Consider the following 13,901-nt stretch of genomic DNA (forward strand, 5'->3'; position numbering starts at 1 on the left):
CGTTTCCGGATTTCAATTCAGTTTCTGATTCCTCAATCTAAAATCTGATCGACGGCACTATTCAATTCATAAATCAACCTTAAGCCAACCTTGAGCTTGAAGTTGGTATTGGATTTTCTTCAAAAATCACTCTTGATGATCTATTGGGCCACATTGATCTCAAATGGCCCCATAAACTGGTTTGGGGCCAGCATCACTTAACAGAACCCTTAATTCAGCGCAAATCTAATCGCGTTAGCGCAAAAGGATCAATTAGGGGTCTGATGGTGTAATACAAATTGCCGCGCATTCAGTTCAGTTGTTTACTTACAACTTATAGTTTGCGCGCTCTCGTTGGGGATTTAAATGTTTTGAATTTTCCCCCTGCTCTGATCTGATCGGATCAAACGCCTGCATTAAACGCTCGCGTAGGCTTAGTAGATAAATGGTGGCTTCAACATTGAAAAAAAAACGATCAAAAGCTATAAATAACTTGATTCTGTCAATTTTGTGCAATTGAACGTTTTGCTGCAAATTGCTTGGCCACAACAAATAAACTCAACCTCAATTAGACTTAAGATTATAGATCTCAATCTTTGGAAGAAAAATTCCAGAGACCTCAAGTTCTTACCGCACTTTTTCTGATTTAATCATAAATTTAAGTTTAATTTACCGGTCAAAATTTTACATTTACAGGTTTGTTTTCACCTCACTTTTTTTGTTTTCTTCAGAATTTTTTAACAAAAACAGGTAGCAACTGATTTTGATAAAGAAGCACTTGAAATATTTGTTTTGAATTGTCATTTAAGGCCCACAGAATTTTATTTTTCAAATGTTATCATCGAGTTTAAAAATGTCGATGAAACACAATTTTAGATCATAAATTCACTAATATCAACAAATCTATTGAGAATACGCAAAACTAAAGTTCAGATTGATAGCAAATTATACAGATTTAATATGCTAAAAGAGATTTTTAAATTTATATTATGCTATCCTAGATATTTAAATCTCAGTAGAAGCCCTTTTTTCAGAATTTCATATTTGAAGCATAACTTAGAAATTCTTCTACTTAGTTTTAGGCAACTCTGATCAGACTAGTTTTTTTTTTCAACCTTTTAAAAGTATCTATGGCTCTCCCATATTGTGTCAATCAAAGAAAATCGTGTTATCAATATGGATCAATATACCTGTCTTACAGTCGGTTATTATTATTATTATTATTATTATTATTTTTGTGATGGTCCCACAGGCCCATTTGGATCCTTCCTCCACCCCATACGCTTCTTTAGAAGTGGGAGGGACTATTTATCCTCTAGATAATTATGTTTACATTATTCGATCAATTTCTGTACGACTTGTTTGTCTTACTCCCGCGTATGTCCATCACCGTACATTTTATTTTTATCTGATACTTCTTCAGATCTTCATCACATCCATATGATCCTTTTTAGGATTGCTCATTGTTTCAGGTTGACTGTTTAACATATTGTATTGTCAGTTTCTTAAATACATTTAGGTTCGAACTGTCTTTGATGTTCAGTGGCAGGTTATTATACATATTCAGTCCGTTGTAGAAAACAGAACGTTTGGTCATCTCTTTTTTCGTGTTTGGTAATCTAAAATCTTGAGCTCTTCTTGTATTGTATCTGTGTATATCGATACCATACTGCAGACCGTCCAATAAATAAGATGGTAACATTCCTTTCTTCATTTTGTGTATGAAAATCAAACTGTTGTACGCAATTCTCTGCTTAACTGTCAACCATTGCAGCATATCAAGCATAAGAGCACTTGGAGTATATCGATTGCATCGTAACACTACTCGCATTATCTTGTTTTGTATTCTCTGCAGCCTTTTCGTTTGTGTATCTGATGCATTAAGCAATATGGTAGCGCAATAGTCGAAATGTGGCATAATAACAGATTTTACGTAGATAATTTTTGACCAGAAAGTCATATATCTGCTTATCCGACAAAGTATTCCATATTTCATGGCAATCTTCTTGACAGTGTAGTCGATATGAGCTACGAAATTCAGCTTTTCATCTATTTGTACTCCTAAGTATTTGACTTGGCGTACACTTTCGATTGCACATCCATCGATAAACAGATTAGAACTAGCTTCAGCCTTGCGATTTCCGATAACCATCCAGTTGGTTTTAGTAAGATTCAGACACAACTTTCTGTATTTCAAAAAATTAGCAATATTCTTTAAATCCGCATTAGCTTCTTGTATAACGAGTTCTAAATCATTACCGCTCCAGTAGGAGACTGAGTCATCCGCAAATAGTTTGAGACGACCGTACTGTAAACATTTTTTCATGTCATTGATGTACAAGATAAATAACAGGGGACCCAACACACTACCTTGGGGGACACCTAAATTATTTTCTCTATATCGTGAATAAGATGATCCATACTTTGTTCTTTATTTTAAAATGTTGAAACGACTATAAACGAATAAAAAGCCTGAGCTTACTGAAAAGAACGAAATAGAATCCTCAATCAAATCCTTCTAATTTTTATGACAAAGTTTTTAACATTTCAAAGTATTTTTTTTTCAAAACCTCTCATCGAGTGAAAAGGTAAAGCTGAAAATTTGTCTAAATCCAAAAAAAATCTTGACACAAAAAAACCCTAGCTCGTCTTTTGAATGGGGTTTTATGAATAAGTGTAAGTTTAGAATTTGGAACCAACCATTTTAAATACCTACTACTCCAACAGTCAATAGAATAAGCAAAAAAAGTCTGAAGCCTAGTGTCCAACACTTTATTTCTACTCGCTTTGATTATAAAAAAAAATATTTCGTTACAAATTTTATGCTGATGGGAAATATTCTTCAAGAAAACAATTTTAACCTCAATTCTATTTTGTGTATCTTGTTCTTCTAAATGCTCCTGACTCCATTCTCAAAATGGTTTTGATAAATTAAACAAAACCATTTCACATTTTCCGAGGTGCAAAAAATCTAGAGTCTAATTTGATCAATTTGGGTGCCCTGAATTTAAATATGTGACTATCTGCTTTTGTTTTTGAAATAACTTTTTAAAATAGATAAAAATCATTAAAAAATTTCTACAATTTTTTGACATAACTTGAAAACATTACACAGAAATTTATAATAAAGTTTTAAATCAATTATCAACTTTTCCTGATACTAATAATAATAATATTAATAATGTTGGCTTTTACGAAATTTTTTATAGAAGTTTTTCTTTTGTTTTTTTTTTCATTTCGTAAAATACGGAAATCTTAACAAATTTTTCAAAAAAAAGTTTAAACCAAACAGAGTTTGAAATACTTTTTTAAAGCAAAATATAATATTTTAGCAGACTTTAACAAACTTGTAAATAAAATAAAACCTTTTCTTTAACCTTTTCATTATTATCAGAAATATTTGCAATGATATCTTTTCAAATATTTAAAACTGTATAATTAAACTACAATACAAATGAAGAATTTACAAAAAAAACTAGAATACAGATTATTCACCATCGTCATTAAAATCTGAAGCATAAAAAAAATCAAACTAAAAATAAGTTTATTCTCTTAAGCGATTTTGATAAAAAGTTTGAAACATGATTCGAAGTAACAACATTCAAGCTGAATGTTGATGCGCAAACTTAGAATTCCTTATTTTCATCAGTTTATCAGAATGATCTTATTAATCATTTTGAAAATCACCCATTGCCTAGCCTGTCCTTTGTAAACTTTCAATGATGCATTAAACATGTTGTTTTATGAATTTATTAAGTTTTTATTGTGTACCTACTTCAAAAATGAATTTTTCTAGGCTTTTATTTTTATGACTGGTAGAACTTGAACAGAATTAAATAATTTATATTTGACTTGGATCACTGGCACACTTGATATTAAATTAAATATTTTTTTTCTTTTTATCAATTTTATTTCAGCCATCGAATATTTGTCAATTCCTTTAGGATCAAAATTGTTTTATTTTTTATCGAGAATTCCCATTTCAAATTATTCAAAATTCAATTTATTATATTAACAGCAGGGTTTTTCAATCTACCCTTCCATTTGAAATGAAGAAAAAAATGTGACTTAAGATGTATAATAATTGGCAATTATTATGCTAAGCAATTTTTTAACATGGTGAAGTTTTTATCTTATCTTAAATTTATTTAGAATTCGGAATTAATTTCTATTTAAAGCTGATGTTTGATTTTATGTATTCTATTTATGTGCACTGATTCAGATGTCCGAAGCTTTAAACTCTGGCTTTTTCTCGAAATTTTTATTTGCATTAAATTTCTGGTGTTTCGGGAGTAGCTATTGATTTGAAATTTTTAAACTTGACTGCTAAAATTTATGTTCATGCTAATTTCTAGTTCTAAACAATGAACCCAATTTTGAACACTTTATAACCCAAGTAACAATTTTAGCTTTATTATGGTCAGCAAAATATCGTTTGGACTATCGCATTAATCTTCATAAAAAGCTAAAGCGCATTCTATAACATCACCTGGACTCTAATAAAGCCAAAATCAGGCTATTTGGCCCTACCCTAGAAACGTCATCAAGACATATAATTGTTGGTCATCAATGTTGGTCACCAAAGCTTTTAAAAAGCTATTATAAAACATGTTAGAAATTTTTGTTTTTTTTTTCGGTTCTGTCAGTTCTCGGAGTTTTTTTTTTTATTTTTTCCAGCAACCATAATGGTTGATGAATGATGATTGCATTATTCAGATATGATCTGGTAAAATTAATAGCTAAAAAAACCAATGTTTTAACCATATATTGAGCTTCTTTTCTACTGCCAGTCTAGATTTTAGGTAAAATGTATATGAAATAGTATCTTAAAATAAATGCGCCTCGTCAAATCTGATGGTCAATCATGATGGAATTGATGGAAAAGGCCTGAAAATTTTTTTTCCAATGCTTGCATTGTGAATCCATCAACATGGCGTCATTTTGTGCCCTTCGATTTTGCAACCAACATGGCGTGAGTCAATTCATAGTTTTATTATGGTTTAATGATGACCCCAAAAAAAGCTACGATTTGACGTTTCTCTCGCAAGCCAACCAATTACACGCTAAGGTTGAGTTCCTCATTTCTGAGTTGTTAATCATTAGTACAGTAAATGAGGACAGACTTTTTGAATGAAAAGGGATTGGTTTTGAATGACCCGTGGAATGAATCATGAGTTTAAGTCAAATTTCGTTGTCTGACGCCATCTTGAAATCCAAGATGGCGGCTTCCGCTGAACTTTAAAATGGTGTAAATGACTTGAAATCGCATGAAACCCCAACAAAATGGGTATCGGGTGAAAGGGCTAAACGAGTAGAAGTTGAATTTCGCTATCAGACGCCATCTTGAAATCCAAGATGGCGACATCCGCTCAACTTTAAATGCTTAATGCTGACAAAAAGTCGCATTAAACCACCACTATACGGGTATTGGGTGAAAGGGCTAAACTAGAAGTCGATTTTTTTTCTTTCCGACGCCATCTTGAAATCCAAGATGGCAGCTTCCACTGAATTTAAAATACTGTTAATCAATGAAAATCGCTTGAACACAACTTTTTCACGTAATACTACATTAAAACTACTATTTTAAGACAATTAAGATCATTTTAAATCACTTTTATTATTTTTTCATTATGTTTCTAATGCATTTAGCACTTTTCTTGTTTTGTTTATAGTTTTTTTTTTTGCCATTTATGTAACTCTATTATTCCTATCATGCTATTATGTTTAAATTGTATTGGTCTTATTCTTGCGAAAACTATAAGGTTATGTTGTTTCTGTTAACAGTCTGATTTAGGCACATGTGCCATATTCGATGTTGCCAAAATCGAATGTTGCCAAAAACGAACGGGGTCTGTATTGTGGTGGTTTTTGTGGGATTTTCAGTCACTTACAGATTTTCAGAGAAACGCGAAAACAGATATTTGACTTCTATCATTTAGCCTTAGCACCCAATACAATATATTTGGGAGTTTCATGCTATTTTCATTCATTTACAGTATTTTTAAGTTCATCTGAAGCCACCATCTTGGATTTCAAGATAGCGTCATCCCAATTGACAAACACCCATATTTTGGAGGTTTCATACAATATTCAATGATTTAGAGCATTTTTAAAGTTTAAAGAAAGCTGCCATCTTGGATTTCAAGATGGCGTAAGATAGCAATATTCGACTTCTACTCGTTAAGCCCTTTCACCCATTACCACCTGGGTTTCATGTCATTTTAAGTCATTTAATACATTTTAAAGTTTAGCGGAAGCCGCCATCTTGGATTTCAAGATGGCGTCAGATAGCGAAATTCAACTTCTACCGGTTGATTTCTTTCAACTTATACCCCTATAATATAGGTTTTCTGCGATTTTCAGTCATTTACAGTATTTTCAAGTTGAGTGGTAGCCGCCATCTTGGATTTAAGATGGCGACGGGCAACGAAATTTTACTTCTACTCTTATTCTACTCTCTTATTACTTTCACCTAATAACCATATTGTGAAGGTTTCACGATATTTTCAGTAATTTACAGCTTTGAAAATAAAAGCGGAAGCCGCCATCTTGAATTAATGATGGCGTCAAGCAACAATTTTTTTTCCTACTATTTGGGCCCTTTCACTCAATACTCATATTGTAAAGATATTCATACCACTTTCGGTGATTTCAAGTTTGCAAAGATGTATTTTTTTTAAATTTTAACTCAAAACCAACTCGCATAACTTACCAAAAATGTGTAAAAATGGGAGTTCCAATTCAAATATGTGCTATCTAATCTGAGCGTGTCCTGTTTTGACATCTTGATCGAGAACTGTCACTAAGTTTTATGGCGGTTTAATAATCATGCACTGAGTGCTATTATAGAACATGCAAAAGAAAGCTTGGAGCAAACTTCTAGGTTTGTGTTTTATTATAGTTTAAAAAAAGCATTCACAACTCTTTCAAAATAACTAAAACAGCATGTTTAATAAAAGTTTTATTAGCGTTTTCAAAATCATCTGAAAACATATGGTCGAAAAAAAATCATAAGCATTCTGCATGACCATAATAAAACCGCCATAAAACGAGCTGCACAAAAAAATGCCATAATTAAACCATGATAAAACTTCCTAATGCTAGTTGGCATAATCTGTGTTACTTGGGAAATGTCTTACAGGGAATATAATTGATTTGAAACTTTGGTTCTGATTGACTCGTATCAGAAAAAAATATTATTTTTGGCGTTTGAGTGATGGCCATGAGTAAAAAAATAGTATTAGATATCAATTTCCTTATTAATAGTGCATTTTTAGAATTTTAATTATTTGTAGCTAATTTTGAATTTTGAAAAATGTTTGTTAATGTTTTGGGAATTTTCAATGATATTTTATCTATTTTATGATTAAATTAAACTTAAATATGGTTTTTCGAACTTGTAATACGTACAACTTGCATTTAACTGTGATTTAATATTTTTTCTGGATAAAAATTTACAATTCATATTTAAGGGTTACAGTTTTGGCTCCAGCTTCCAAACTACTGAACCGATTTTCAAATAATAAACTCATTTTGAAATCGTCTTAATATAAGGTTTCCAGAATTTTTTCTGCACGTATCCGAGCTATTTTATCTATAAACCGGGCAAAAGCCAGGCATTCGATTTCAAAACTGTTGACTAAAATCCGGGCAAATTTGGTCGAAACCTAGAAATTACTCATCAAAACTCAAGAAAACAAACTTGAAAAAAAGATTCATAAAAATTTATTAGCAGATTATACATAGTATTTTAGGCTTTTAAAAACTTATCATGATAATTTTCATCAAATTTGCTCAAAAAATTTCGTTTTTGACACATAAATAAAAACTTTTTACATCCCAATTAATATTTTTAAGTTTGATTTGAGAATGGGAATGAGAATAAACCAAGGTTGCCGAAATCACAGAAAAATCTGTTATTTTCACTGATTTTTTAAGCAAATTTTCATCACAATGCTGTGTCACAGAACACAGAATTGTGAAATATTCACAGATTGCACAAAATTTTTGAATTTTGAATGGATTTCCAAAATTAATATTTTTTAGGCCAATATAAAATCAAGATTTCTTATACTGATTAGGAAAAAACATATAATATTGGTATTGGTAATTGATTTTCCTGAAATAAAATGTAGTAAAGACGACCCAATTTAAAAATAATTTTCAATGAAATTAAAAGAAATAAATAACAGCACATAAAACCACAACAGATTTTTTGGATAAAATCATAGAAATAAAGATTTTTTTTCCTCAAAAACACAGTTTTTTTTTCGGCAAGCTTGGAATAAACCCGGAAAAATCCGGGCTTTTCCAATGAAATCCAATGAAAGTACATATATTTTCGTTTACTTTGTGGAGTTTAAATGGCGTTGAAAAAATGAGATAAAGACAAAATTGTTTGATGAAAATCGTAGTGCTGAACCAAACCTAAAATTGCCATGAAAATGATCTGATAAAGCTTTTCGAATTTGGATCTGCTTTTTTCTGTCAGTTCAAATGCCAAACTAAGCTATACAGCAGACTCCCACTCGATTACGACCTATTTTCGATCATTAATTCCCTTATTCATCTACTGACTTGCAGATATCTGAGTCCAAGGTGGTCAATTCTGTACCCAAGGACATGAATCATCTCACTGGAACTTGAGACCCATCGAAAAAATGGGTTATTTCGGAATGAACACTACGAATATATCTTGAGGAAAAATTAAGAAAAAATAGGAAAATAGGAAAAGCTGCAGCCAAACTTTGTACAAAATTTTATGAATGCTGTTAGGCTGAAAATGCGATTGTATGATTATGGTAATTAATTTGAATAGAATAAATATGCCTCAAATTCAATAATGCGTTATATTTCATTGTCATTAAATTTACACCACTTTTTTCAATTTTGGTAGCCATGATCTTGAAAAAAATTTCGCTCGCGTTATTAAAAAATAAAATACTCAGAAAAAATAATAACTGTGCAAAACTACTTGCATTTTGAAAATGACAAATAGACCTGTAGTAAAATTTTCGAAAAAAATTAGACGTAATCATCATTTAAAGTTAAAAACCGTCATTTGAACGTCTTCTGTACGTTTGGTGTTAATGTTGCTCAAATATAACAATAAGAAAATTTAAAGTTTAGCACTAAAAATGAATAAATTTCATAAATTTCTTGAACAAATATAGACTAGAAAGTGACAAAAAAATTATAAAAATGTATTCGAAATTATCAACACTTTACAACAAAAATCAATAAAATAAAAAGACCAATACATTTATTTATTTTCAGTAACAAATATTTAGTGGAAAACCATCAGCCGAATTCGGCACCGCATCCATCGCCTGTTATACTCGAAGTTGATAAGTACGAAAAAAAATCCAATCAAGCAATCAGTTTCTTGTTTCAATCTTGGCTGAAGAAGTTTCGTATTTTTTCCTCAGAGTTCAATGAGTTTGAATTTTGATCACAGTGATCGAAACTTATATAGAACAAGGTCGTTAAAACTCATCCAATACTTCCATAGATTCGTATGGCCAGCCGTTCAGTAAAATTAATCATCCATTGATGATTTAAAGCATGTGTTAGAATTCTGCTAAGAAGATGTCTATTCAGTTTACTGTAAAATTGTTTAAAATATATTTGCTCGGTCTGGCTTTGGAAAAGTTTTCAAATTGATGCCATGTGAATCTGCAAAAAGGAGAAAACAAATCATTTTGTCAGTAAGTCATGGTATTGAAGTGGCCTCTTGGTTGTACCTGTTATCCGAAATAAGCAAACGACACGAATCTGGTAGTCGTTTAAGTCGCCTTAGAGCAAGTTCACTGGTGTTGGGAAAAAGTGGTAGAAATTCTGACACGTGTTCTACTTTCGCATGCTGTGATACAAAAATAGCCATATGTCTATCACATACGGCTAAAAAAGAAACAGTGCTGTAAATAAATACAACGCCCAAAGATCTTGAAAACATGTTTGCATGGCAAAATTTCCAAAATGTGCTACAAGTGTAAACATTTCTGCAACTTTTTCCCAACACGAGTGAACTTACTCTTATAAGTAAGTTGGTGGCTTTTGGGTTAGTCGTTTTGGTTATTTCCGAAAACTACTCGCCCGCTTTTACATTGGTAAAGAAACTTTTTATTAGTTGCCTTTAAGAAAATTTTAACAAAAATCGGTTGCAAACTTTTCTTACAAAATACCATCAATAAATAATGGCAGAAACTTTGAGTCAGTGTAGACGTATACATGAGCCAAAAATTTTCAATACAGAGTTTATCTACAAAGTCACTTAACCCTCATCTGTCTCCCATTACAGTCGCTGGAGTGTCAATTTGATACTCCTGATTAAAAACGCCATATCTCTCTTGTTGACTAACCGATTTTACAAAATTTATAGTTAATAATTGAGAAATTTCAAATTAATAAAAAGTGTGAAAAACAGCTACCTTGGAAAATTCGTCAAAAGTTCTGTGTTTCGTATTTTGTAAATATAAAGTTTCGAAAATGTGCCTAGCTACGTCAACCTTCCAATCCTCTTTTCAAAATTTATCTGGTGTGACTTAAACAGTTTTGACGGTTCATTGATTGACAAGTACTCAACACAACACTTTTTTTACATTTTTTTTTATCATGGTCTTAATGTTTTTAAATATATCCTTTTGTGCAACGTATAGCTTTAGCTTTCTGTAGCTGATGTACAGTCTTTTTCCGAAGCATGTTCTTCGGATTTTTATCTTAGACATTGAATAACGGAAAACTGATGTGTTGTAGGTGAATAATGTCTAAAAATTATATTTGAATTAAGAGAAGAGCGAGAGCGAGAAAATGTCGGGATAAATGCGTAAAATGCCGGGAAAGGTCGGGAATTTCATTTAAAAAATTGATTTTTGAACTCTTTTTTTTCCCGAGCATAAAATATTTCTCAACTCACGCATATTGTGCGCTGCAGTGAATGTAAAGAAAGTTTCTAAATCAAATATACTTTTCACAACTGTCAAATTTTAATTCGTTAAGTCTTGGTACTTAACATTCATCGAGTTAATTAATCGAAGATTTTGTTCCGTTGTGCACTTTCTTTACAAATGTCTGGAAAAAAATAGACATTAAAAACCTGATTGAAGAATTAAGTTGAAGGAATCTAAGAAGAATCCAAATGCTGCAAATTTTGCGTTCTCACGTTGAAATCAGACAGTTTTCGATTGAATCCACATCTCGAAAACTTAAATTTACTTAAGCTTAACACTTATCTTATAACTGAAATTATTAAACATTAATTCAGAATTGATGATGTTCGAATCTGTATTAGGAGCTCATTTTTTTCAGAAAAACTCGTTAAGCTGAAACTGCACTTGAAAAATTAGTAAAAATCTTACAAACACTTTTAAACTGGGAGAGTTATTTTGAAGAGTCGACAAAAATATCGAATTCATTTGGTTGTTGTTGTGGTTGTACATTCATTTAATTTATTTAATTTGGTGAAAAAATTGAATGTTAATAGAACGTTAAAAGAGAGATATGAATTTAGTTATTTATCCTTACTCGGTCAATAATTTTCTGGAATGCTTTATTACAAAGATCTTATGATTAAATGATGTTTTTAAATAATTTGAAAAATGGAAAACATTTTTGGCGTGATTTTACTTATTTTCAGCTTTTTTTCAACTGAGCTTACGGTGCCTCATTCAATTCAAAAATATTCATAATCATTCTTCAAGTTTTCATTTGATGGATAAAATGTTAAAAAGAATTTAATTTATTTGTTTGTGTTATATCTACTAACACACTACAAATTGTCAAAACTATCAAAACATAATTTCAACAATCAAACATTAAATTTCTGACAAACGACATAACCTTGTAGTACTTATTTTTTTATTAATATTTTCTTCTAATTCGGAAACAAAAAATTTAAATCAGATTCCACCATTTTATTTGGTTAATTAGTAAACGCACAGAAGGCAGAAAGTGTAACAAACTACCAAGTTTTTGTGTTATTCCAGTATACATTTTTAAATTCAACCAGTTCGTTAAAAATTTAAAAATCGAATAAAAGCATGCAATTCTGAGCGAAAACTGAAAATTCAAACTAAGATGCAATATAAAAAAAGAAATTAAATTTCAGATTCCTTAGCATGAATAAGGTTGATCGGAATCTGTTTAATGAACTATAGAAGAAAAATATTAGAATATCAATCTGTAGCCTAGCTATAAATCAAAACTTGATTTCTCGTTCCGAGAATAAAATATGCGTGAGAAAAGAAATTTTGAATGATGATTCCAAACTTAAAATTAAATTGATTTATGGATCCGTGATTCAATACGAAATTCATCGCGCATGAATATGTTTCAAATTTCAGAATTCAGAAGCAAGATTTCTACAGTAAAATTCAGTACTTGAAAATTTAAAGGTATTATATACATGGCATCACATCGAAACTATAATTTATTTCATGCAAATAATAAAAATATATCATTTTCCCGTATGGTAGGCGAAGATAGTTTGAAAAACTGAAAAGAAGGCTACAATTTTCGGTTAAAGTTAGCACAGCTAGAATTATTTTCTTACCGTATTACCTTCTCCATATTCATAATAACCTTTGAGTTTAAAGATCAAATTTAAAAAAAAAAAAGTTCTCTCACATTTTTACGTTCAATTTGCATAAAAATATGTTCATTATTGGTCAAACAACCCGATAAACATATTTATTTGCGCATTTTTGAATTAGGGAAAACCATAAAATCTCAATAGGGAAAACGGGGAAAACCGGGAATTTGAAAAAGGAAATTCGCTGGCCACTCTGAATTGTGTTTTTTTTACATTTTACTTCAATTAAGTCAAATAAACATTGCTTATCTTATCATATTTTACAATTCATAGTTTCAGATCCAAAATTCATATTGACGTTAAAAAAAATCAAATTTAGTAAAACGTATGCAATTTTAAAATAATGTGAAACATAATTAAATAAGTTGTACAGTTTTTTCTTCTGAAGTATGCTTTTCGATTTTTTGTACTTACATATATTAAATCAGATTTTTTTTCTTTTCTGATTCCCATTTTTTGTCATTGGATTTAAATGAAATTTTAACTTTTATCCTACCATATCTGTTGAACTTTGGTCACCATTTAATATTCCTTTTATTGCTTTTAAAGGATGCAACTTCAATAAGTTTACCTGCATATTATTTTTTTATGATTTCAAAATAAGAAAGGTTTCTATTTCGATTCTACAAATGTTCGTTCGGCTGAGGACTTGGCTTGCTTTTTTTTTTTTTGTTTTACCCCCCTTCGAGGTTGCTTCAGGGAGGAGATGTAAACAAAGATAAGAAACCATCGTCAGGCTGGCACACAGTCGGTCTTCCTATCTATATCTGTGCCTGTTCGCGTGTTCCTGTTTGTGTGCGCTCGGGTGTGTGTTCTTTTTGATAGGATAGAATGGCAAACGACTACCGAACGACTAGAAGGGGACGGACAGACCGACCGACCCTTTCGGCAAAACCGAACAACCAAGCGCCTGTCTCGGCCGGGGGAAAGTGTTCTAAAAATAAAAATTACCCTGTTGCATTCTAGCGGACCCGCTCCCACCGGCGGCCGTGTGGCCTAATGGAGAAGGCGTCGGACTTCGGATCCGAAGATTGCAGGTTCGAGTCCTGTCACGGTCGAGCGTACCTTTTTTGTTGGTGTTTCTTTTTCGCATGTTATGTGATTCATTACCTTTCCCTTTTTATGAGAATGATGTTGAAACTTGTCATTTTTTTTATTAATTACCTGAAATGAAAAGAAAAGAAATATTTTGTAAAATGTTGTAAACATCTAAAACTTTATTGTTTTATTATAATTTTTGTTTTTTCTTCTCATTTTCAGGTAAACATCGATATAAAATGTTCAGCAAGGTTGTAATGGTTGCTTCATTCAGATCAATCGAGAAAATTCATAT

At 31.1% G+C, this 13,901-nt stretch overlaps 2 protein-coding genes and 1 non-coding gene across 4 annotated transcripts in view; 2 read left to right on the forward strand and 1 right to left on the reverse strand.

Annotated features, from left to right (window-relative positions):
* LOC129740152 (tudor domain-containing protein 6) overlaps positions 1 to 13,901 on the forward strand; it is a 360,358-nt gene that overhangs the window by 163,128 nt on the left and 183,329 nt on the right. The gene's annotated exons all lie outside the window — the stretch shown is intronic.
* The window catches only part of LOC129740153 (uncharacterized), a 288,116-nt gene that overhangs the window by 156,916 nt on the left and 117,299 nt on the right, over positions 1 to 13,901 (reverse strand). The window lies entirely within an intron of this gene.
* Trnar-ucg (transfer RNA arginine (anticodon UCG)) lies at positions 13,554 to 13,626 on the forward strand. Its single transcript has one exon. It is a non-coding gene; the product is annotated as a tRNA-Arg (tRNA).

This window comes from Uranotaenia lowii, chromosome 1 (assembly GCF_029784155.1).
Source record: "Uranotaenia lowii strain MFRU-FL chromosome 1, ASM2978415v1, whole genome shotgun sequence".
In the NCBI taxonomy this organism is placed as follows: Eukaryota; Metazoa; Arthropoda; class Insecta; order Diptera; family Culicidae; genus Uranotaenia; species Uranotaenia lowii.